General features: G+C 53.6%; 1 protein-coding gene and 1 long non-coding RNA gene across 4 annotated transcripts in view; one reads left to right on the top strand and one right to left on the bottom strand.

The window, feature by feature from the left end:
* The window catches only part of RAI1 (retinoic acid induced 1), a 130772-nt gene extending 126214 nt beyond the window's left edge, over positions 1-4558 (bottom strand). For 2 of the 3 annotated variants that reach the window (XM_031011710.3, XM_055386042.2), the window contains exon 1: positions 4101-4558. The gene's annotated coding sequence lies outside the window, so the exon portion shown is untranslated. Of the gene's footprint in view, positions 1-2180; positions 2339-4100 lie in introns of all 3 variants that reach the window. The other variant, XM_063706625.1, reaches the window with a different exon arrangement.
* Positions 4559-4767: 209 nt separating this feature from the next.
* On the top strand, positions 4768-12389 carry LOC134758554 (uncharacterized). Its single transcript, XR_010133862.1, has 5 exons — positions 4768-5318; positions 5698-5773; positions 8291-8345; positions 10391-10547; positions 12256-12389. It is a non-coding gene; the product is annotated as an uncharacterized lncRNA (long non-coding RNA).
* Positions 12390-21415: the final 9026 nt, after the last annotated feature.

The following is a 21415-nucleotide window of genomic DNA, read 5'->3' as shown; positions in this document are numbered from 1 at the left end:
GTGGAAGGAACAGCCCAGCCCGATGCACAGAGGCAAGGATGCACATGGCTGCACCTTAACAAGGAGGTGCCGGCTGTGGCTGGAGGGGACAGGACTGAATGAGGACAGGGCAGGCAGAGGACACCAGAAATGGCCCTGGGCAGCATGGGAAGAACTACAGATGGGACCTTTATTCATAAGGCAGCAGGAGCCACTGGAGGTTATCTGCTGGGTTTAGAACGATCGCTCTGACAGTGCTGCTGGCCAGCACCTGGGAGGGGACAGGATGGAGGCAGGGAGGCCAGTGAGGAGGTCCCAGCAACAGCCCAACCTCTTCCGCCACCGTTCTTTCTGAGCCAAGTCCGCCCCTCTTTTTTGGCTACAGCACACAGGCCACATCCCTTCCAGCTTCCAAAGACTTGCTCTGCTCACTGTGTTCCCTCTGCCAGGAATGCTCCTCTCATTCTTACCTCGCCGTGCCTGAAGCACCTGCTCAAAGGCCCCTCCTCCAGGAAGCCTCCAGCTCTGGTCAAGGCCTTGGCTATGAGCTGGGTCCCAATCACCCACTGGGCTGTGACCTTCTTGTGGTCAAGTGCAGGGATGCTTCCTGCTTGGACCCCGACATTAAGCACAGAACTTTGGAGACAGTGGGTCCTTGGAAAATCCCTGTTCCCTTGGGCCCAGTGCCCAGGTGCCTCTCCCACAGAGATGTTGCTCTGTGCACACCGTTGCTGTTGCACCTCCTCCCTCCCTGTGGAGCCACACATTGGATAGGGGAGGAAAAAGACACCCATGCCATGGCCACAGGCAGCTGTGAAAAGCAATGCATTTCAAACATGGGCTGCCATGGAGATAGAATAGCAATAATAATACAATAATGACAGCAGCAATCAGCATTTATTGGCAAAAGCACTGCTCTAAACTTCATATGGATTAACTCACTGCATCTTTACTTCAGTACCGTGAGGTCTGTACTGTTATTCTCCTGACTGTAAAGATGGGGACACTGAGGCACAGAGAGGTAAATGGCCTGTTCAGTATGTGGTGGAGCCAGGAGTCAACCCAGAACTTGCCCTGAACGACTTCGCCACACAACCAACCTCTCCAAGACAAACGGAGAGGAAAAAGGAAGCTGCCGAGTAAGAGCCCACAGTATGTCCTCACTTGGGGAAAAAGAAAACTATGCATGGATTGGTATATGTAATATATATATATATGTACATATATATAGATGCATTAAGTGAGTAACAAAAAGTCTGGAAGGATACGTTCAAACTATTAACTGGGGTAACCTGCAGGGAGGGTGCCAAGGGAACTTTTACTTTTACTACATATATTTCTGGCTTATTTGCATTTTTCACCCAAGTATCCAAGTGTTACTTGAATAGTTTAACATGAGAGGAATTATTAGGGTTGCAGTTAACATTTGTTGCATGAATAGATGGCAAATTCATTTCCTAGGCTTGTTTTTTTCAAATTCTGGGTATGACCCATCAGTGGATTGCAAAATTAATTTCGTGGGTAGCAATCAGTAATTTAAAAAAAACCAAATACACAAGAACAAAAAGGATTACAGACCAGCAGACACAGTAAGGGAGTTATTTCAGTAAACTTTTGTTTCAGCTATATACAGTGTGACCTGTGTAGTTACCTACGATGTATTTCTTACTATAGGTCACGGGCAAGAATTTGAAAGCCATTGGTCTAGGCTTGGGAGTCTAAAGAGGAGTAAGGCTGGGTGCAGTGACTGACTCCTGTAATCCCAGCACTTTGGGAGGCCAAAGAAGGAGGATCGCTTGAGCCCAGGACTTCAAGACCAGCCATGGCAAGACCCCTGTCTCTAGAAAAAAAAATTTTTTTTAAATTAGCTACGTGTGGTGTCGGGCGCCTGTGATCCCAGCTACTCAGGAGTCCGATGCTGGAGGATCGCTTGAGCCCTGGAGGTTGAGGCTGAAGTGAGCTGTGTTTGTGCCAAGGCACTCCAGCCTGGGCCACACAGCAAGACCCTGTCTCAAAAATAAAATAAAGAGGAGTAAGGCAGGGTCCCTGCCTACGAGAGCCCCACAGTCTAGTGGAAGAGAAAGGCAGCTCCAGTACCCCTGAGTTCCCTTTATCTCCACAGAAGCCAGAGGGATGCTAGGCTGGTGGGAAAGGTCCTATTTTGCCCACTCCACAGTTGGCTTCTGGGGCCTGGATCTCACCTTGATACATTCTCCTCCTCTCCAAGGCTTTTGCTTGTGAGAACTTTTGCCAGAGTTATGGGGCTGAGCCTGCCCTGAGATCAGAATGATGTGTCCACTTCTGGGTCACGCAAAAGGCCACTTTTCCTTGCTCCTGGGCCCCGAATATACCGGCTTGCCTGTCAAGAGGGGGAGGGGTGGGAAACTAGAAGATTCCTTTCCAGTTTCTAGATCCCGAGGGCCACGTCCCAGGGAAGCCTCTGAAAACCCAGCTGTGTGGTCAGCAGGGAGGGGCCACCATTCAGTCTGCAGCCAGGGCTGCCCCCCACCTGGGGTGGGCCTGACCCTGAGCAGAGCGAGGACTGTATGGAGAATGGAGGGGGGCAGGGGCAGGAAGAGAAGCAGAGCCCCCAGCTCGGGGCTCCCATCACGCTGGCGCCTCCACATCAGAGCTAGCCTAACCCACCCCCACCTCTCCTCCCAGGGCAGCAGACAACTAAAAAAAGATAAAATAAAAAGAAGTAATTCCCCTGCTCTGACGTCAGCGCGAGGTCTTAACAGCCCGGCAGCGGCATGAAACTGGATTGCAACCAGATGTAATGCCCTTGAATTCTCAACACACTACTGCATTGGAAAGACATAAAAGGGGGGCGGGGGACAGTATTGGTGGGAGGAACCGTGCAGGTCCCGAGTGGGTCCCTGAATCCGGGCCCGCCGAAACCGCGGGGAAGGCGGCGCGGGAGGGAGTGCGGCTCGCGGAGCAGCGCCCGGCCGGCTCCGCCATTCAGGCGCGCGGCCTCCCCTCCCCCAGCCCCCACCGGCGCATTGTTACACTCGCTCCCATCCATTCAGAGCCCGAGGCCCGCCGCGCCCCCGCCAGCCCGGGCTCCGCGCAGGAGGGCACCGCGGCAGCCTGCACTCCGGCCCCTGCGTGGACTGGATAACGACGAAGAGCCCCAAGAAGGAAAACTGCTCGCCGGGAAAACGGGCGCCCCAGGAAGCTGGGGCCGCGACGGCCTAGGGCCTGGCTGGTGTTTCGCTTCCCCTCCGCCCCACCACGGAGGCCCCTGGCGCGACCAGGCTCCAAATGTCACCCTCGCGTCCTGCCACCCCTTGTCCCCGCCGCACTCGGCCCCCATGTCCTCCTCCCGGGTTCCCTGCCTTCAAGGCGCGTGAGAGGGGGGGCCGGCCTCGAAAAGGGCGGCGAGCTGCGCCGCCGTCTGTGGGGCGCAAGGCTCGCGTGTCCGGGGCCCCCGCCCGTGACGTCATCCCCGAAGGGCCCGTGCCTCCCGGGCCTGGCCGCTACAGAACTCCCCAGGTCGCGGGGGCCGCTTCCTGCCCGGCCTCGGAGCCTGCGCACAGGCCCCGGCGCCGCTGCCCGGGTAGGGACACCGCAGAGAGCCCGAGCACCCCATCTCGCCACGCACGGCCTTCGCCGCCCCTCCCGGCCCTGACTCCCAAGCGATGGCCACGCCGGGCCCGGGTCACGCATGGGGAAGTCAGCTCCCCGCCCCCCACCTCGGACGCACTCACAAAGCTCACCACCGCCCCCGGCGCCCCGCGAATGCCCCCCACGTCCCCACCCCACGCTCCGCAAACACTCCGCGCCTCGGCGCAAGCAGATCCCTTGCCACACTCGCCCCTCGCGCCCCCATGCCCCCACCCGACCTCAGCTGGCCGCACATCCCCCAGAAGACCCTCAGCCGCGGCGCAGGGCGCCCCCACCCTGCAGCTCCCCAGACGTCCATCCGGTGACCTCGCGCACCCCCCACACCACACAAAGCAAGGACCCTGCGGACCCCACATCTCCACCCAGCGCGCGCGCTCGGCGTCCGAACCCGCCTCGGCTCATCACCCGGCCTAGGATCCCGACGCCTCGCGCCGCCCCCGCCCCGGGACAGGGTACGCTGCGCCCCCCGCGCCCCGGCGCTCGCTGCTCACCTCGGCGCCCGCGCTCACTCGGGGGCCCTGGGTCTGGCGCTGCGACTTCGCGGCCCGGAGGCCTGGGTGGCCATGGGGGTCGGGGCGCGGCGGCCCGGCCGGCCCGCGGCCAGGCAGGAAGGAGGGTGGGCCGCGGCGCCCCCTCCTCGCGCCGGCGCTTGGGCGGCGGGCAGGGCGGCCTGCTCGGCTCGCCTCTCGCTCTCGCTGCACTCGCTCTCCCACTCGTCTCTCGGAGCCCAGCCGCGGGCGGGGGCGGCGCCCGGGGGCGCGGGGAGCGGGCGGCGCGGGGACCGGGCCCTGGCCGCGCACCCGGCCGGGCCTGCCTGGTGTCCGCGGGTGCCGCGGGGAAATGCGATCCCCTCCGCACAGGAAGAGCGGCCGAGCGGACGGGCGGGCGGGCGACGCGCGGGGGGAGAAGGAGAGCGAGAGCGCGAGGAAAAAAGTTCCCGGGCGGCCTGGCTGCGCTCGCTCGCGGCTCCGGGCGCCAGGTGGGCCGTGCGCGCCCCGACAGCACCCCCTGGCGGTCCGCGCGCCCCACTGCGCGCCCCCCGCCCGCCGGCCGGCCTGCGGGAGGGGGCCTCTGCGGTGGGATCCCGGTGCGGCCTGGGAGGACTCTAGCGCCCTGCGTACAGGAGCTTCCAGCGTCAGGCCAGGCCCCCACCCTCACCCCACCATTAGCCCTCACCTGTGCCCACTTCTTTGCAGTTTGAGAAACATTTTCGATTTCAAAACTCCATTGGCTTCATGTAAACTTCATTTACTGGGCACCTGGCACCTTGCTGAGTCTTGAGGAATCAGCAGAGACAATGCGGTCCCTGCTGTCGTGGAGCTGGCATCCTGGTGGGAAGAGACAGACAGCAAACAAATGGTTAGATACATGACGAAGATAATTTTAGAGCAGTAAGTGCTAGGACGAAAATTAGCAGGTGAAGTGACGGCTAGGGCTCCTTGGCTGGTGGAGAGAGAAGGAGGCCTGTCTGTGCAAAGATCTAAATAGCAAAAGGAACCGCCATGGGTAGAGTCTGGGAAGAGCATTTTGTTCTTTTAGAGGCAGGGTCTTGCTGTGTTGCCCAGGCCGAACTTGAATTCCTGGCCTCGAACAGTCCTCCCACCTCAGCCTTCTGAGTAGCTGGGACTACAGGGGCCTGCCCTCCTGGGAAGAGCATCATTGGCAGAAAGAACATCAAGTGCAAAGGTCCTGAGGCAGGAGAGAACTTGGTGAGTAAGTGGAATTGTGAGGAGGCCGTGAGCAAGGGGACAAGTAATGGGCACACTGAAGTCAGAGCCATATCGGGAGGGCCAGAGCCTGCAGGGCTGCAGAGAGCCCAGTGAGGAATTTGTTTGCAATTCTAGTGCAAGGAAGGTAGCCACTGGCAGACTTTAAACAGAGGCATGTTGAATGAGAGAGTCCTTGCATGAAACTTAAGGTACAGACCTCGGAGCAATTTCATGCCTAGGTCTCTACTTGCCATAGCTCAGGTGGGAGCTCACTGCCACCTGCTTGGGAAGCCTCTCAGCCCCACCCAGCCTCTAGGGTCTGTGGGATATGACCCCATTAACAGCCCCATCGAAGCCTCCCTCATTTGTCCTTTGGTAGGGCAGAGGGGAGCTGGTCAAGGCATCAGAGCTTGTGGGTGACCTGGGACAAGTGAATCCTGCATCTGCAAAATAAGGTATTGTGATAGGTGGGGGGCCCTCACTCTGTCCCAGGCCTGCTGTGCCCCTTCTGTGCATGGTCTCATTAGATCCTGGTGCCCCCTCTGTGAGGTCGGCTTATCACATTTTGTGGATGAGGAAACAGGTGCAGAGTGGTGAAGTCCCCTGTCCAGGTTCTCAAGCTACAGGACAGAATCAACACAGGTCCCCACAGCCCTTCCTACTGGACTTGGCTACCTGTCTCCCAGGGTGAATGTCAAGAGCAAGACAGAGCTGGATCCCAGTGCGAACTGTGTTGTTTTAAGCTTGTTTTAAGTGCGGTTTCTGGATGACAGATCTGGTTTATTTTTATTTATTTATTATTATTATTTTTTTTGAGATGGAGTTTTGCCCCTGTTGCCCTGGCTGGAGTGCAATGGTGCGATCTTGGCTCACCACAACCTCTGCCTCCCAGATTCAAGCAATTCTCCTGCCTCAGCCTCCCAAGTAGCTGGGATTACAGACATGCACCGCCACACCCACCTAATTTTGTATTTTTAGTAGAGACAGGGTTTCTCCATGTTGGTCAGGCTGGTCTTCAACTCCTGACCTCAGGCGATCCACCTGCCTCGGACTCCCAAAGTGCTGAGATTTCAGGTATGAGCTACCGCGCCTGGCAAATCTGGTTTCTAAACGTGGCTCCTCTATGCCCAGCTGGGTGGCTTTGGGCAAACTACTTAACTTGCTGAGCCTCCGTTTCCTCATCTGTAGAATGGGGATAATAGTACCTACCTCATGGGTCTGTTGAGAGGATTGAATGAGGTACGTGTGGAAAGCATTTAGCTCACAGCCTGGCATGCAGTAAGTGCTGTTACTGCTTTAAGATGCTAGATTAATGGGAACAGTCCCTATCATCCATCCAGGGCCCCCAATCTCCACCCCGAGCTGGTCTCCTGCCCTCCCTGCCTTACCTTAACCTGCTCCTGAGTGGAGCCTAAGGGAAGGCTGGTTCTAGGGACCCCAATGGGAGGCAAGACAAGGAGGTCTTGCTGGGAGATTTCTGGTTCCCACACAAGGGTCCCCAAGACTAGCTTCTCCACCTGGAGAGGGCGGGAGACCAGCTGGAACCCCAAGGAGAGTCAATTTTCTGGCCTTGGAATTAGGTATTTTTTATTTTGAAAATTCCTTGGTATCAAGTTTACATGACTGGGGCCACTGGACCCTGTAGGCAGGGCTGGGGGTACAAAGAGGATCACAAGCCTGGCCTCTTTGGGAGCCATAGCTCAGGCACCACTCAAGGAAGCACATTTGTTCAAGGGATTAGCATTCCTGGATGTCAGTTCAGCGAAGGGTTGGAGGAGGTGGCGATTGAGCCAGACCTCAGAGGATGGGCAGGAAGGGAGCCCTGGGTTGCAAAGGGGATGGGTGTCCCAGAGAGTGAGAGGAGGAAGGAATATGCAGGCAGATGGAAGAGGGTGTGCGGTCAAGGTACTAACAACTGCCTTTGTGAGTGTGAATGTGTGTATATGTGTGTGTAAGACAGGGTCTCACTCTATTGCCCAGGCTGGAGTGCAATGGTGTGATCATAGCTGACTGCAGCCTCAAACTCCTGGACTCAAGCAGTTCTCCCACCTCAGCCCCCTGAGTAACTGGGACCACAGGCATACACCACTATGCCTAGCCAATTTATTTTTTATAGAGATGGCATCTTGCTATGTTGCTCAGGCTGGTCTTGAATTCTGGGCTCAAGTGATCCTCCTGCCTTGGCCTCCCAAAGTGCTGGAATTACAAGTGTGAGCCACCACGCCTGACCAGAACTGCCACTTTTGAGTACCTACTGTGTGCCAGGTGCCTAGGGATGTTGTAACAAATTCCACAAGTGGCATAAAATAACACAAATTTATTTATTTTTTTTTTATTTATTTATTTATTTATTTATTTATTTATTTATTTATTTATGACAGAGTCTTGCTCTGTTGCCCAGGCTTGAGTGCAGTGGCGCAATCTTGGCTCACTGTAACCTCTGCCTCTCGGGTTCAAGTGATTCTCGTGCCTCTGCCTTCCAAGTGGCTGGGACCACAGGCACACACCACACCACCAAGCCTAGCTAATTTTTGTATTTTTTGTGGAGAGTGGGTTTCACCATGTTGCCCAGCCTAGACAGATTTATTCTTTACAGTTCTGTAGGTCAGAACTCCAAAATCGGTTTACTGGGCTAAAGCCAAGGTGTGGGCTGGGCTAGCTCTCCTGGCACCTCCAGGAGAGAATCTTTTCCTTGCCTTTTCCAGTTTCTGGAGGTTGCCTGTGTTTCTCAGCTTGTGACCCCTTGGTGACCTCCAGAAGCTAGAACAGGCAAGAAAACAATTGCTTCCATTGTCCCAGCTTCTACTTCCTCCCTTGACCTTCCTGCCTCTGCTCATGAGGACCCTTGTGATTCCATTCCGGGCCACCTGGATAATCCAGGCTAATCCCTCCATCTCAAGAAGACTCTTAATTTATTTAATCACATCTGCAAGGACCCTCTGAATGCTGCCTTGCCTCAACTCATTTTACAGATAGGAAAATCAAGGCTCAGAGAGGTGAAGTCACTGATCCAAAGTCACATAGCAGGTGAGTTTAGTCACCCATTTCATGCATGGAGAGCCCACTGTGGGTCAGACACTGGGTTAGACCCTGGGTTGCAATGTGAAAGTTATCCATGAAGAGTGCTGTGGTGCCCACGCATGCAGAGTAATGACCTAGTCCTGTCAAGGAATTCAGGGAAGGCTTCCTGGAGGAGGTGATTGGTGAGTTGAGCTTTCAAGAATGATTTTCCTCTGCCTGCTTTAACCAGGGGAGGCTTCTGAACAAATGAGGGCCCTTCCAGAGGAGGACAGCCATAGGCCTAACCATCCTGAGACTGCTTTGAATGATGCTGGTTGAGAGGGCTCAGTCTTCTCAGAAGAGAACTAGGAACTGATCAGGGATCACTGTCAGCAGAGCTAGCCCCAAGACACTTCTGCTGCTGACCCTGCTTGTCATCCTTAGTTGCACACAGGTAGAAGGGTGAGCAGGGGTGTGCACGCTATGCAATGCAGAGGCTCAATAAAGTCAGTGTTGGGGCAGAGTCTCAAACTTGCAGCTCGAAGGCCGAACTCAGGCTTCTAGGTTTGTTTTGATTGGAAAGCAGAGCAAAAAGTGAAAATTTTGAAGTTGACATACGTTGCCAGGTGCAGTGGCTCATGCCTGTAATTCCAGCACTTTGGGAGGCCAAGGCAGGAGGATCACTTGAGCCCAGAGTTTGAGGCTAGCCTGGGCAACATAGTGAGACTCATTGCTACAAAAAAAAAAAAAGTTTTTTTTGTTTTTTTTTTTTAATTAGCCAGGTATAGTGGTGCATGTCTGTAGTCCCAGCTACTTGGAAGGCTGAGGTGGGAGAATGGCTTGAGCCAGGGAGGTCGAGGCTGTAGTGAGCCATGACAGTGCTACTGCACTCCAGCCTGGGGGACAGAGTGAGACCCCGTCTCAAAAAAAAAAATAAGAGAGAGAAAAGCAAGAAAAGAAAGGAAAGAAAGAGAAAGAGAAAGAAAATAAATATCTTTAAGGAATCTAGGTTCTTCGGGGCCCCACCACTACCTATTGTTCTATACCCGCATTTAAATCACCTGGCTGACCAACCCCTCAGCACACCCCGACACACACACACACACACACACACACACACACACACACACACACACACAGCCTTGGGTTTCAGACACCTTCCCCCCAGGGTTCTTAACACTCACATCTGTGTGGCCTTGAACTTCCTGTCTGTTTTCTCATAGGTCAAAAGGAGATCATGTTTCTTGCCTGGAGGAGAGGCCCCAGTGGACTGGAATAGGGGAAAGTGGAGGGGGTGTATTTCAGGATAGAATCCTGCACCCTGCCAGGGACTAGGCTTATCCTTGGCTCACTCAATAGGATGCAAGGGCGTTTACTGTGGCCAGGTGATTCCCGCAGCCGCTGTCTCACTAGGTCTCACCTGCATTTCAATAGCCTCCTTGTTCAGATGAGGAAACACACTTAGGGAATGAAGTCACTTGCCCAAGATCACACAGTCATACTTAGAGTAGGGATTCTCCTGGCCTGAGCTCCTGCCCACGCTGCCGCCCCTCCTCCTCTGCGATGAAAACTGGATGGAGGTTCCGGGCTGTTCTTACAGAGCCCAGGCAGAGTGTGAGTGTGCAGCAGGACTCCCATTAGCAAGCATGTAGCTAGTACTTATTTGGCACCTACTATGTGCATTTCAGTCTTATTATCTCCATTTTGCAGAGAACATAGAGGCCTAGAGAGGGGAGGAAACTCTCCCAGAATACCTTCTTCTGTGTAGGTAGCTGTCACCCAGGCTCTCTGCTTAGACAGTAACAGAGGAATGAGATGGAAAATCAGAACGCCTGCCCCAGCTCTGCCACCGTGCCACCAATAGCACGGCCTTGGGTACCTCCTCACCCTCTTTGAGACTCCGGTTTCTAACGAGGAGTGTAGCAATCCGTGCCTCCTGGGCTTATGACGATTTAAAACAGTTCAACATTGTAGAACTCTGGACCACCAACTGTTGCTGCTCCCCCTCACCCCATCAGCCTCCAGCACTTCTACAGAGAAGACAAATGTGAATGTGAACCTTTCTTTTGTAGGTCATGTGAGTGCCCAGAGCCCTGTGGCAAGAAGCCTCTGCCAGGGAAAGGGATGCGGGGAAGTGGAGGCAGTGATGGGGAAGCAGAGCCAGGAGAGACCCTTGGGCTTCTTTCCTTCAAGGCCTCTGGTCTCTAGCAGAGAGAAGAGAGGGAGCAGGTGAGAGCCCCACTTAGCTCTAGGCAATATTTTTTTTTTCAGACAGGATCCCACTCTGTCACCCAGGCTGGAGTGCAGTGGCACAATCATGACTCACTGCAGCCTCAACCTCCCAAGCTCAAGCAATGCTCCCATCTCAGCCTCCCAAGCTCAAGCAACGCTCCCATCTCAGCCTCCCAAGCTCAAGCAACACTCCCATCTCAGCCTCCCAAGTTGCTCGGACTACAGGTGCACGCTATCACGCCCAGCTAATTTTTGTATTTTTTGTAGAGATGGGTTTTTGCCATGTTGCTCAGGCTGGTCTTGAACTCCTGAGTTAAGTGATCTGCCTTGCCTACCTTGGCCTCCCAAAGTGCTGGGATTACAGGCATGAGCCACTGTGCATGGCCAACTCCAGGCAAATTTGATCACCACAGAGAGGGGAATTCTGTCCAGTTCCAGGGATGCCCCTTAAGGGGTCCCAGACCAGCTGGGCCAGAGCCAGACAGCCCTTACTAAGATCTTCCATTCATTCATTCAATACATGTTTATCGAGCCCAACCTCATTCTTGTTTTTGTTTTTGTTTTTTGGGTTGGAGTCTCGCTTTGTCGCCTAGGCTGGAGTGTGGTGGCACAGTCTTGGCTCACTGCAACCTCCGCCTCCCGGGTTCAAGCAATTCTCTGCCTCAGCCTCCTGAGTAGCTGGGATTACAGGTGCCTGCCATCACGCCCGGCTAATTTTTGTATTTTTAGTAGAGACGGGGTTTCACCATATTGGCCAGGCTGGTCTTGAACTCCTGACCTTGTGATCCACCCACTTCGGCCTCCCAAAGTGCTGGGATTACGGGCATGAGCCACTGCGTGCAGCCGAGCCAAACCTCATTCTAGATTCCATCTCCAGGAATAATGATGTGGGACCCGCCACACAGCCCCCATAGTCTGGCAAGTGAGACAGACATTGAACCCACTCTAAAGAAGGGTCTCATTATCCCAAGAAAAAGACCACTTTGACCACAAGTCAAAGCTCTGGGAACCAACATTTCTTAGTAATTGAGAAAAAAATGTTTAATTGGAATTTTGTTTTGAAAAATGAAATTTAAACTATGAAAATATACACATTTTATCTTCCACAAACAAAACGACATTTAGGTTAATATGCTAATTCTTAGATTAATGTGCTAATACTTAGTGTTATGGTTTGACTGTCCCCTCCAAAACTTATGATGAAATTTATTTATTTATTTATTTAATTTTTTTTTTTTAGATGGAGTTTTGTTCTTGTCACCCAGGCTGGAGTGCAATGGCATGATCTCGGCTAAGTGCAACTCCTGCCTCCTGGGTTCAAGCAATTCTCCTGCCTTAGCCTTTTGAGTAGCTGGGATTACAAGTGGCCACCCCTACACCCAGCTAATTTTTATATTTTTAGTAGAGACAAGGTTTCACCATTTTGGCCACGACGGTCTTGAACTCCTGACCTCAAGTGATCTGCCTTCCTTGGCCTCCCAAAGTGCTGGGATTACAGTGGTGAGCCATCATGCCCGGCTGACTTATGATGAAATTTAATTGCCATTGTGAAGGTATTAAGAGGTGGGACTATTAAGAAGTGATTAGGTCATAAGGGCAAAACCCTCATGAATGGATTAGTCTCTTTATTGAAAGAGTGAGCTCATTATCAAGACACTGGATTTATTGTAAAAATGAGTTCAGCTCTCTCTTGCTCACTGTCTAGTGCTCTCTTGCCCTTCTGCCTTCCACCATGGGATGATACAGCATGAAGACCCCCACCAGATGCTGGTGCCATACTCTTGGACTTCCCAGTCTTCAGAAGCATGAGCCAAATAAATTTCTATTGTTTACAAATTACCCAGAGTGGTATTCTGTTTTAGCAGCAGAAAATGGAGTAAGACAATTAGAGTACAAAAAGTTCATTGGAGTAGGCATAGTTCTTCCCACAAAATTGCCTGATGGTCCTTACTAGAACCTTCTGGGTCCTAACAACCAGAATGCTTCATCACATCCCCCTGAGTTCTTTGGACCACTCTGAGTTCTATGACATTCAAATCATTTTCTTCCAAAGCACAGGTTCATCTTTCTTCACATTGGGGGTTTTCATTATTTAGACAGGGCTGACCCAGCCAGATAGATAGATCCTTGGTTTGTCAGCCACTGTGTGCAGAACCCAGGAGCTCTCCAACGTAACTCTCATCAACTTCAAGAAATTCTACAACTTTGAAGTTTTCCTTTGCTACCAGCTTGCATAAGCAGACCTGACAGACAGAAGAGATGCCGATGGGGGGGTGGACAGATGCTGGTGCTAGGCAGGGTGAGATGCTTGACTGGGAACGAAGTAAGTGGCCAGGACAGTACTAAATATATTCATGTTTTAACAACTCTTAACTTCCAACTCGGATAATGAATGCTCAGCTATGGGGCACCCTAATCATACAATTAACTGTATCAGCCCAAGATCTCTTGCATCTGGAGTTAGTGAGGGATAAAATTCCATCTTGTTTAAGCCGGTGTTATTGTGGATCTCTGTTATAAAGCCTCTGTCCTACCTAATACATCTAGTCTTTTGGTGGTAATTACAATCAATTTTCCTGTGGGCACCATTCTTTCCCACTTATGGCCCATGTGGTTCAGGCTGGGCTGTCCCTACCTCTAGGATGCAGAGATTGTCACGTGACTCAGGTTTGACCAAACTGCCCCATTTGCCTGGCCACAGGGATTGGTTGAGGGATGGTTCAAATGACCTAAGCCCTCCAGGAGTTTTGCTGGAAGCACTGAGCTTTGCTGGAGCCTCCAGGGGTAGTTGTTGAGACTGTGGGTCTGAAAACAGAGCCAATGGGGAAGAATGAGGAGTTGAGAGACATGGAGACACCCTCTGGGCACCTGGATTCAGCTGCGCCTGAAGCTCAGAAACCCCAGGACTTTAAGTCACTTGAGCCAATACATTCACCTTTTATCATAAACCAGTTTGAGCTGGTTTTCTGTCACTTGCCTGAAAGTGAACTGAGACTTTACACAGAGAAGAAAAATTTGGAATGGGGAGAAAAGGAGAATGAGCACTGTCTTCAAAGATCTAAAGGGCTGCCTGGGCTTTGTGTGATCACACACAGACTGTGTGGTTCCAGTGGGCAGAGGGACTGAACCAGGCTTCTGGCTCTTTATGAGGAACTTTCCCACAATTAGAGCTGTTCAAAGAGGGCCCCAGGCAATTTCGAGAGAGAGAGGAAGCTTCCCGTCTCTGGGGGTATGCAAACAGAGCCAGGATGTGGTGAAAGAAACTCAGGCTGACTAGGAGGACAGAGATCCTGTAATTTGTGAATGTGACTTAGTACCTCCAACCAGCTTTCATGTAGAGCTGGAGAATATCAGTCACACCCAATCTTTAATTATAAAATATTTAAGATATTCAAGAAGGTATGGAAAATAATTCACTGATCACCCCTGCATTTACCACTGTCAGCTCAAGAAATAAAACCACCAGGACAGCCGAGCTGCTGACCACAGACCCCTCCACCCTCCTGTTCCCCCGCTAGTCATTAAGCTTTGACTACCCATGCACAGTCCTAAGGGATATGTACTTCAGAGGTCTTTTTTAAATAGAGGGGTTAGAATTGCCATGCTTTCAGGCCCTACAGATTTTTTGTTATTAAATAAAAGTGCTTAGCTACTAATAAAACATGTGTTTTCTTTCTTTTTTAATAATAGAAAAGTATGACAAGAGCAGTCCCTGAACAGTTTTTCATCTTGTTTATATGAAAGCCATTTCCTCACCTCCCCTCCCCACCCCCGCCACCCAGCCTCCCGCACCTCGCTGTTCCCAGCTCTGGATTCCATCTCTGGGCTCTATTCCCTGCTGATAATCACAATTCCAGGATTGAGACTGAGATAAGGCATATCAAGCACTTTGCACATTCCCTGGCATATAGTAAGCACTAATTTTAGCACTAGTTGTCATTATCACTGTCATTGCCATCTCGGGAATTGCTCCACCCCCATCCCCTCCCCTTGGCAGGAAGTTGCCAACCCTCCACTGCCTCTGCTCACCCACCTTCTTCAGGTTGTCCTGAAATTCCACTGATTTTACCCTTCACTACCTCCCAGACCACAATCTCTGCAACTGGTTTCCTTGCCTTTGGTCTCAAACCCCCATTCACCCTCCTCACGGTGGCCCAAGCAATTGTTCCTTTCCAGTATGTGGCTCCCTGGCTTGCCCCCACCTCCGTGATGCCCCCAAGGCCCCATCCCTGCAGACTGACTTGCAGGTTCCTCAACTACCTCTTCCCTTACTCCTCTGAGCAGCCCCACGTGCTGTTCCCTCTGCCCAAGATGCCCTTCCCCTCTTGCTCTGTCTGGCTCCTCCCTCCATATCCTTCCAGGCTTAGCTCAAGAGTGGGCTCCTCCAGGATGCCCTCCCAGGCCCCCTGGTCAAATTAGGCTCCCGCTCCCTGGGGAGTGTGCCCAGGCCTACTCTACAAGCCTCTAACAGCCTCTGGGATCATGATTCTTTGTGAGTCTCCCTTGCTCCAGGTGGCGAATTTCTTGAAGGCAGGAGGAATGCTGTCTTCCTCGGCAAATCGCTGTTGCATAGCAATTTAAAAAATAGTATCCCTGACTTTTCTAAGCTTTTTGCTCCTTCCAACTCGCTTATGCTTCCCAAGAACCCGGGGGGGAGGTCCTGAACCAGCCCCATTTTACAGATGAGGAGGGGAGGCAGCGTGTGTGTGTGCTTCCTGCGGCTGCTGGAACAAATGACCACAAACCCAGTGGCTTAAAACAATGCACATCTATTCTCTTACGGTTCTGTACGCCGGAAGTCCAAAGTCAAGGTGTGGGCAGGGCTGGCTCTTCCTCGAGGCTCTGGGGGAGAATCCTTGCTTCCATCCTCATATCACAGCAACCTCCGCTTCTATCGGCGTAGCTCCTCCTCTCAGTCGAAGCTCCCTCTGCCTCTTTCTTATATACAAGGACACTTGTGATTACATTTGGGGCCCATCCAGATAGCCTGCAACAATCTTAAGATCCGTAATCTAATTACGTCTGCAAAGACCCTTTTGCCACCTGAGGGAGCACTGCTAGGCTCCGGGGATGAGGTGTGGGGTCCTGGGAGGCCTCTGTGCAGCTGCCTCAGAGGGTAGCAGTGGCACAGCTGCAATGTGGACCCGGGGGGTCTGGCTGCAGATCTCGGTGCCATAGCACTTCCCTTGAAGATGGTTCCCTGATTGTGGGGCTGGCCGTGCGGCAAGGCATTCCAGGCAGAAGGAAGAGAGCAGCCCCGGCCTCCAGGCAGGAAGGCAAGGGTAGCATGGGAGGAAAATCTGGCCTCCGCCAAAGTGAGGCACAACCAATATAGCTTTGTGGGCAGAGAGAGGGCACAGGTTACTTGGACCTTGATGGGGCATTGTTCTCCTTGGCCTGCATGCTGCAGGCCAAGGCTATGGAGCCTCCATGGAGGGCGGGGATGCACCTGTTCCTCCCACCTCCTCCCCACACCTAAACACCCTCAAAGAACAAAGGAAGAAGGGAGGCTAAGGAAGAAGGGAGGATGTGTGTCCCTTCATGGATGTAGTGTTTAGAATGTGCCAGGCAGTGAGCTAAACTATTTGTGTCTCTCTCTCATTTAATCTTTACAACCATAATACCTTTTATACCCATTTAATAGATGCACAAATTGAGGCTTATTAACAATGGCTAGTATATCTGGAGCATCAGCCACAGGCCAAACTCAACATAGGTTTGTGCTTATGTAATGCTCACAGCTCCCAGCAGCCCTGTATGGAGGGGTGCCATCTGTCTGTATGGAGGGGGAAACAACTCATTGATATAAGTGAGCAGTTACAGAATGCTGAGGACGGTGTGGGCAGGTGGGAGGCCTCAATCGGGCACTGGAGCTGTAGTTTGGCATGAAAGTGGGGGACTGGCAAGGTCGAGACCAGGAGCAGATGGGGCTTGGGTGGGTGCAAGGAGCCCCCCAGGCCCCTCCCTGTCAGCCATGAGCAGCCGGGAGGTGTGCAGGCCCTGTAGGGAACCAGCATTGGTCCCAGGCTGTGGGATGGGGTTGGGGAGGGAGTAGGAGAGGGGCTGGGGCAGGGAGTGGGGAAGGGAGGATGGGATGGGGAGGGAGTGGGAGTGGGGGAGGGGAAGGGAGGATGGAGGGAGGAGGGAGTGGGGATGGGGGTGAATGGGAGGGAGTCAGTGAGGTCCATGAGGGTCACCATAGTAACAGGAGCCAGCTCTGCTCTGAGGCCTGAGTCTGAGCCGCCACGGGGAAGGAGATAAAAGGTTTTCTATCGATCTCTGTTGGGAAAGTCATCGGTGATAAGCTGGGCTGGAGGGGCCGGCTGGCGGGAGTGTGCATAGTGGCTGCACACGCATGGCTCAAGGGTGCCCAGGGAGCCCCCATAGACTGGGGTCAGACTGTTTGGGAGGTGACCGCTTGAGACAGGGAGGGGCTGGGCTGGAAGCCACGTCTATCTGCTTCTCCTTTAACGGGGGCAGCTGGCTGGCTCAGCCTTCTGCCTCAGCCTTCCCTTCTGCTCAGTGGGGCAGTTGGGCCTAGGCTGCCTCCCTGGAATGGGGGATGAGTCAGGGATGCAGAGGCGGGAGGGAGAGAGGAGCTCAGATGCCGTGGCTGCTCTGTGGTCTGCGCTGGAGGTTTGGCTGCAGGAAACTGGTCCTTTCTCTTCAGAAGTGCAGGCCCATCTGGGGCATCAGCAGCCACAGCTGGGGTGGGCTGGCAGTCTTGGGTGAGGACGAAGACTCCAGCTGCCCAAGAGCCAGGGCCAGACTGTCGTCCAAGGCCCCACTGAGCCAAGGGCATTCAGCTCAGGGCCCGTGTGTGTGTGTGTGCGCGCGTGTGTGTGTGTGTGCGCAGGTGTGGGCATGTGCAGCTGTGCCAGTGCCCCGCTAGGCCTTGAGTGTGTACAGGTCACCTGCCCCTGCCTGTCTCTGTCTGTGTCTGCACTCTTTCCCTCCACAGGTGTTAGAGCCTGCAATGCCCCGGATGCTGGGCTGGGTAGGGGTGCAACAGTGACCGAAGCAGACACAAATCCATGTCCTCATGGAGCCAACATTCTAGTGGGTATCTGGGGCAGGAGAGAGACAGACAAAATAGAAAGGTAAATATAGGAGCTATGGATGATGAGTGTCCCAGGGGGTGCGGGAGGGGGTGGGAGGGGGAAGCAGCTTGTTAGTTAGGTGAGAGAAGGTGGTCTTAGAGCCTCTAGAGACCTGAGGGAGGCAGGGGACAGATGTGTGGGGAGCTGGGAAGAGGAGACAGCAGGTGTAAAGGTCCTGAGGCAGGAGTGTGCCGGGAGCAGTGGGGAGGCCTGTGGGGCTGAAGAGCAGTGCATGGGGGCAGAGAGCAGGAGGCAAGGACAGAGAGGGTCAGGACCAGCTTGGGTGGCCACAGTGTACAGTGGGGCCTCTGGCTCAGACCCTGAGTGACGGGGGCCTTCAGGGAGAGCTGGGATCTCCCCTAGGTCCTCACAGTGCACCGTGGCTGCTGAGAGGGGCCAGGGCAGGAGCAGGAGGCCTGGGAATCCAGGGGGCCCTGGCCAGGGTGGGGCTGTGGGCAATGAAAAGATTCCAATTCCAAATATACCTTGAAGGTAGAATAGACAAGAATTTCTGACGTGGGGTGAGGAGAGGAGCCCAGGACACTCCAGAGTTTTCCACCTGAGCAAGAGCAGGGTGTTGCCGGAACAACAGATGGAGTGCCCAGGCCCTCTGTGGCATCTAACTGTTGTTAGAGGCCCAGGTGTACGGAGGGAGGGGTGTGCATCTGTCCACACACGTGGGTGGGGTGTGTGCAACTCTGTGTGCAGCCCTAGAGGGCCAGGCTGGGGTCTCAGGGCTGCTGGTTGGAGCCTTACCCCATTCCTGATGGGGCCAGCTCCCAGCCACTGCTGGAGGCGAGAATGGCCCCTTCCTGGCTTGCTCCTGGGGGGCACTCAGCTCTTTCTGCTCTCCTGAGTCCCTAGAAATGAGGGTGCACTCAGCCATGCCACATCCCCTGCCCTTCTCCTTCCTGCTGCCCTCCAGGGCCTGTGGGATGGGGGCAGCAGACAAAAGGGAGAAAAAACCAAGGAGGGAGGGGCCATGGCAGGCCCCTGAGAGTCATCTGTGGGGTGAACACAGCCCTTTAGACATAACCCTCCCAAGACCCCCACCTGTTGCTGGGATGGACGTTATTGGAGTCTGTTCTGGGACCCCTGAGAGGAGGAATCTGCCCAATAGCAGAGACACTGACCCCCACGCTAAGGTCACCTCCTTCCAAAGCCAGAAAAAAATCCCATTGATCCACTCAGCTCTCAAAGTTCATCTACCCTCCTTCTCCATTTCCCCAAATCCTGGTCATTCTCCAAGACCAGCTCACCCTCTGGCTTCTGGGAACCTGGTGAGGCACCAAGAAGGTGGGTGCTTGAGTCAGCCAGAGGGCTCATGCTTCTGCCCTGCCACCTGTTGCTGTGTGACCTTGGGCAAGTCACATCACCTCTGAGTAGGCACTTCCTCCCCCTGTAACTTGGAGCTGCTAACAGCTTCTCTGTGGGGCCGTTCAGAGGTAAGCTGCACAGAGGACTTAGCTGTTGCTTCTGTGAGCCTTGGTTTCCTAATCTGTCAAGGGCTGTGGGAAGATGAAGTGAGATGCTGCGGAGGCCCAGCTTGGAGGCCACGGTGTGCCTCCCCTGAATTCATGCCTTCCTGCTCCCAGGACCTACCCATCCATCTCTCTGTGCTCCTCACTCTACTTCTCTGAGAGCCCCACTGTTCTGGGGAGCTCTCACCAGCCATGGTCACAGGCTCTCGGGGCCTATGGTGTCAGCGCTGATGAGGTCTCAGGTCTGTCACTGTACCCGGCCCCACAGCCAGAGCTAAGTTTGGGAGCTGGCCATGGAGTGTCTGCGGCTCATGATGGTAGGCTGAAAAATGGCCCCTAAAGATATCCAGGTCCTCATTCCTGGAACGTGTGGGTGTCCCCTTTACAGCCAAAAAATGGGCTCCTGCAGATGTGCAAAGTTAAAGGTCTTGCGATAAGGAGATGATTCTGGGCTATCCAGGGATTCCTCAAATGCTGTCCCTAGTGTCCACAACAGAGAGAGGCTGAGGGAGACTCGACAACACCAGCACAGAGGAGGAGACTGCGCGGCCACCGAGGCAGAGACCAGAGTGATGCAAACACAGCCAGGGATCACCAGGGCAGCTGGCAGAGGCTGCAAGGGGCCCTGCACGGGTTCTCCCCTGGCGCCTCCGAGGGGGCACAGCCCCACAGACGCCATGACTTGAGACCAGTGATACTGATTTTGGACACCCAGTCTCCAGAACTGCAAGAGAATCATTTCTGCTGTTCTAAGCCCCCACATGTGTAGTAACTCTTTACAGCAGCAACAGGGAACTAACACTCACAGCTTAGGATTTCCTGGCTACCGCCCAGACCTCGCCCTGCCTCATGTCCATCCAGAGCTGGGCGTGGGTGTGTAGGGTGTGCAGGTGGCCATTTACTCCTGCAGGCCAGCAGGGGCCCGGGGATCCTGGGCAGGTAGAGGGGATGGAGGATGGACAGGCTCTGGAAGCCCAGACCACGTGGATGTTCTGTGAACTGCTGGACCCTCAGCCCAGGCCCAGGAGCATGGGAGGAGTAAGCCACAGAGCATGTGTTGGCCGCTTGTGTCCACACACAGCTGGGGATGTGTTTGGTGCATGTCCACGTGGTGGGTTGTGCGGGTATAGAGGTGGGGAGTAGGCACTTGTGCACCTGGTATAGACCCAGTGGAAAACCCAGGTGTGCCAGAAACAGCCAGCTTCCTTTTTTCTTTTTCTTTTTCTTTTTTGTTTTTGAGATGGATCTCACTCTGTCACCCAGGCTGGAGTTCAGTGGTGTGATCTCGGCTCACTACAACCTCCACTTCCCGGGTTCAAGCAATTCCCCTGCCTCAGCCTCCCAAGTAGCTAGGATTACAGGCGCCGGCCGCCACGCCCGGCTAATTATTTTGTATTTTTAGTAGAGATGGGGTTTCAGCATGTTGGCCAAGCTGGTTTCAAACTCCTGACCTCAAGTGATCCACCCTCCTCGGCCTCCCAAAGTTCTGGGATTACAGGCATGAGCCACCACGCCCAGCCCCTTTTTTTCTTTAAATCATCTTACATCCTATTCTAAGCCCCTGTCCTGCTGGCTGGTGGGCAATTGAATCTCAGCCATTATTGGGACCTTCTTTCTTCTCCAGAGCCACACAAAGGTCCCAAGGCCATGCTGAGTCTGGCCACCAGCTCTGGCAAAGGAGGCCAGCAAAGCTCTCTGAGACAAGCTAGGGACCAGGCTGCCTGCACTGGAGCATGGGGTGGGGTTAGTAAAACAGAACAAAACCAAAATTAATATCTGCTGTTTGTCTAGAACCCTGGAGCTTTGCTGCTCAATATGGTTGTCATTAGCCACGTGTAGCTAGGTACATTTCAATCAATTTAAAAGAAATAAAACTTAAAATTGTGTGTGTGTGTGTGTTTCTTTTAGAGTCTCACTCTGTCACCCAAGCTGGAGTACAAATGGTGCGGTCTCAGCTCACTGCAACCTCCACCTCCCGGGTTCAAGCGATTCTTCCGCTTCAGCCTCCCTAGTAGCTGGAACTATAGGCACATGCCACCACACCCGGGTAATTTTTGTATTTTTAGTAGAGACAGGGTTTCACTCTGTTGGCCAGGCTGGTCTTGAACTCGTGACTTTGTGATCTGCCCACCTTGGCCTCCCAAATTGCTGGGATTACAGGCGTGAGCCACCGCGCCCGGCCTTTAAAATTGTTATTATTATACTAGTCACTTTCTGGTGTTCAGGAGCGGTGTGTGGCCACTCTGTGGGACCTGGTATAGGAAGTTCTATTGGGCTGTACTGC

Source organism: Gorilla gorilla, chromosome 4, assembly GCF_029281585.2.
Source record: "Gorilla gorilla gorilla isolate KB3781 chromosome 4, NHGRI_mGorGor1-v2.1_pri, whole genome shotgun sequence".
NCBI classification, from domain to species: domain Eukaryota; kingdom Metazoa; phylum Chordata; class Mammalia; order Primates; family Hominidae; genus Gorilla; species Gorilla gorilla.
The sequence above is the reverse complement of the archived record's forward strand: the minus strand, read 5'-3'. Positions and strand labels throughout refer to the sequence as shown.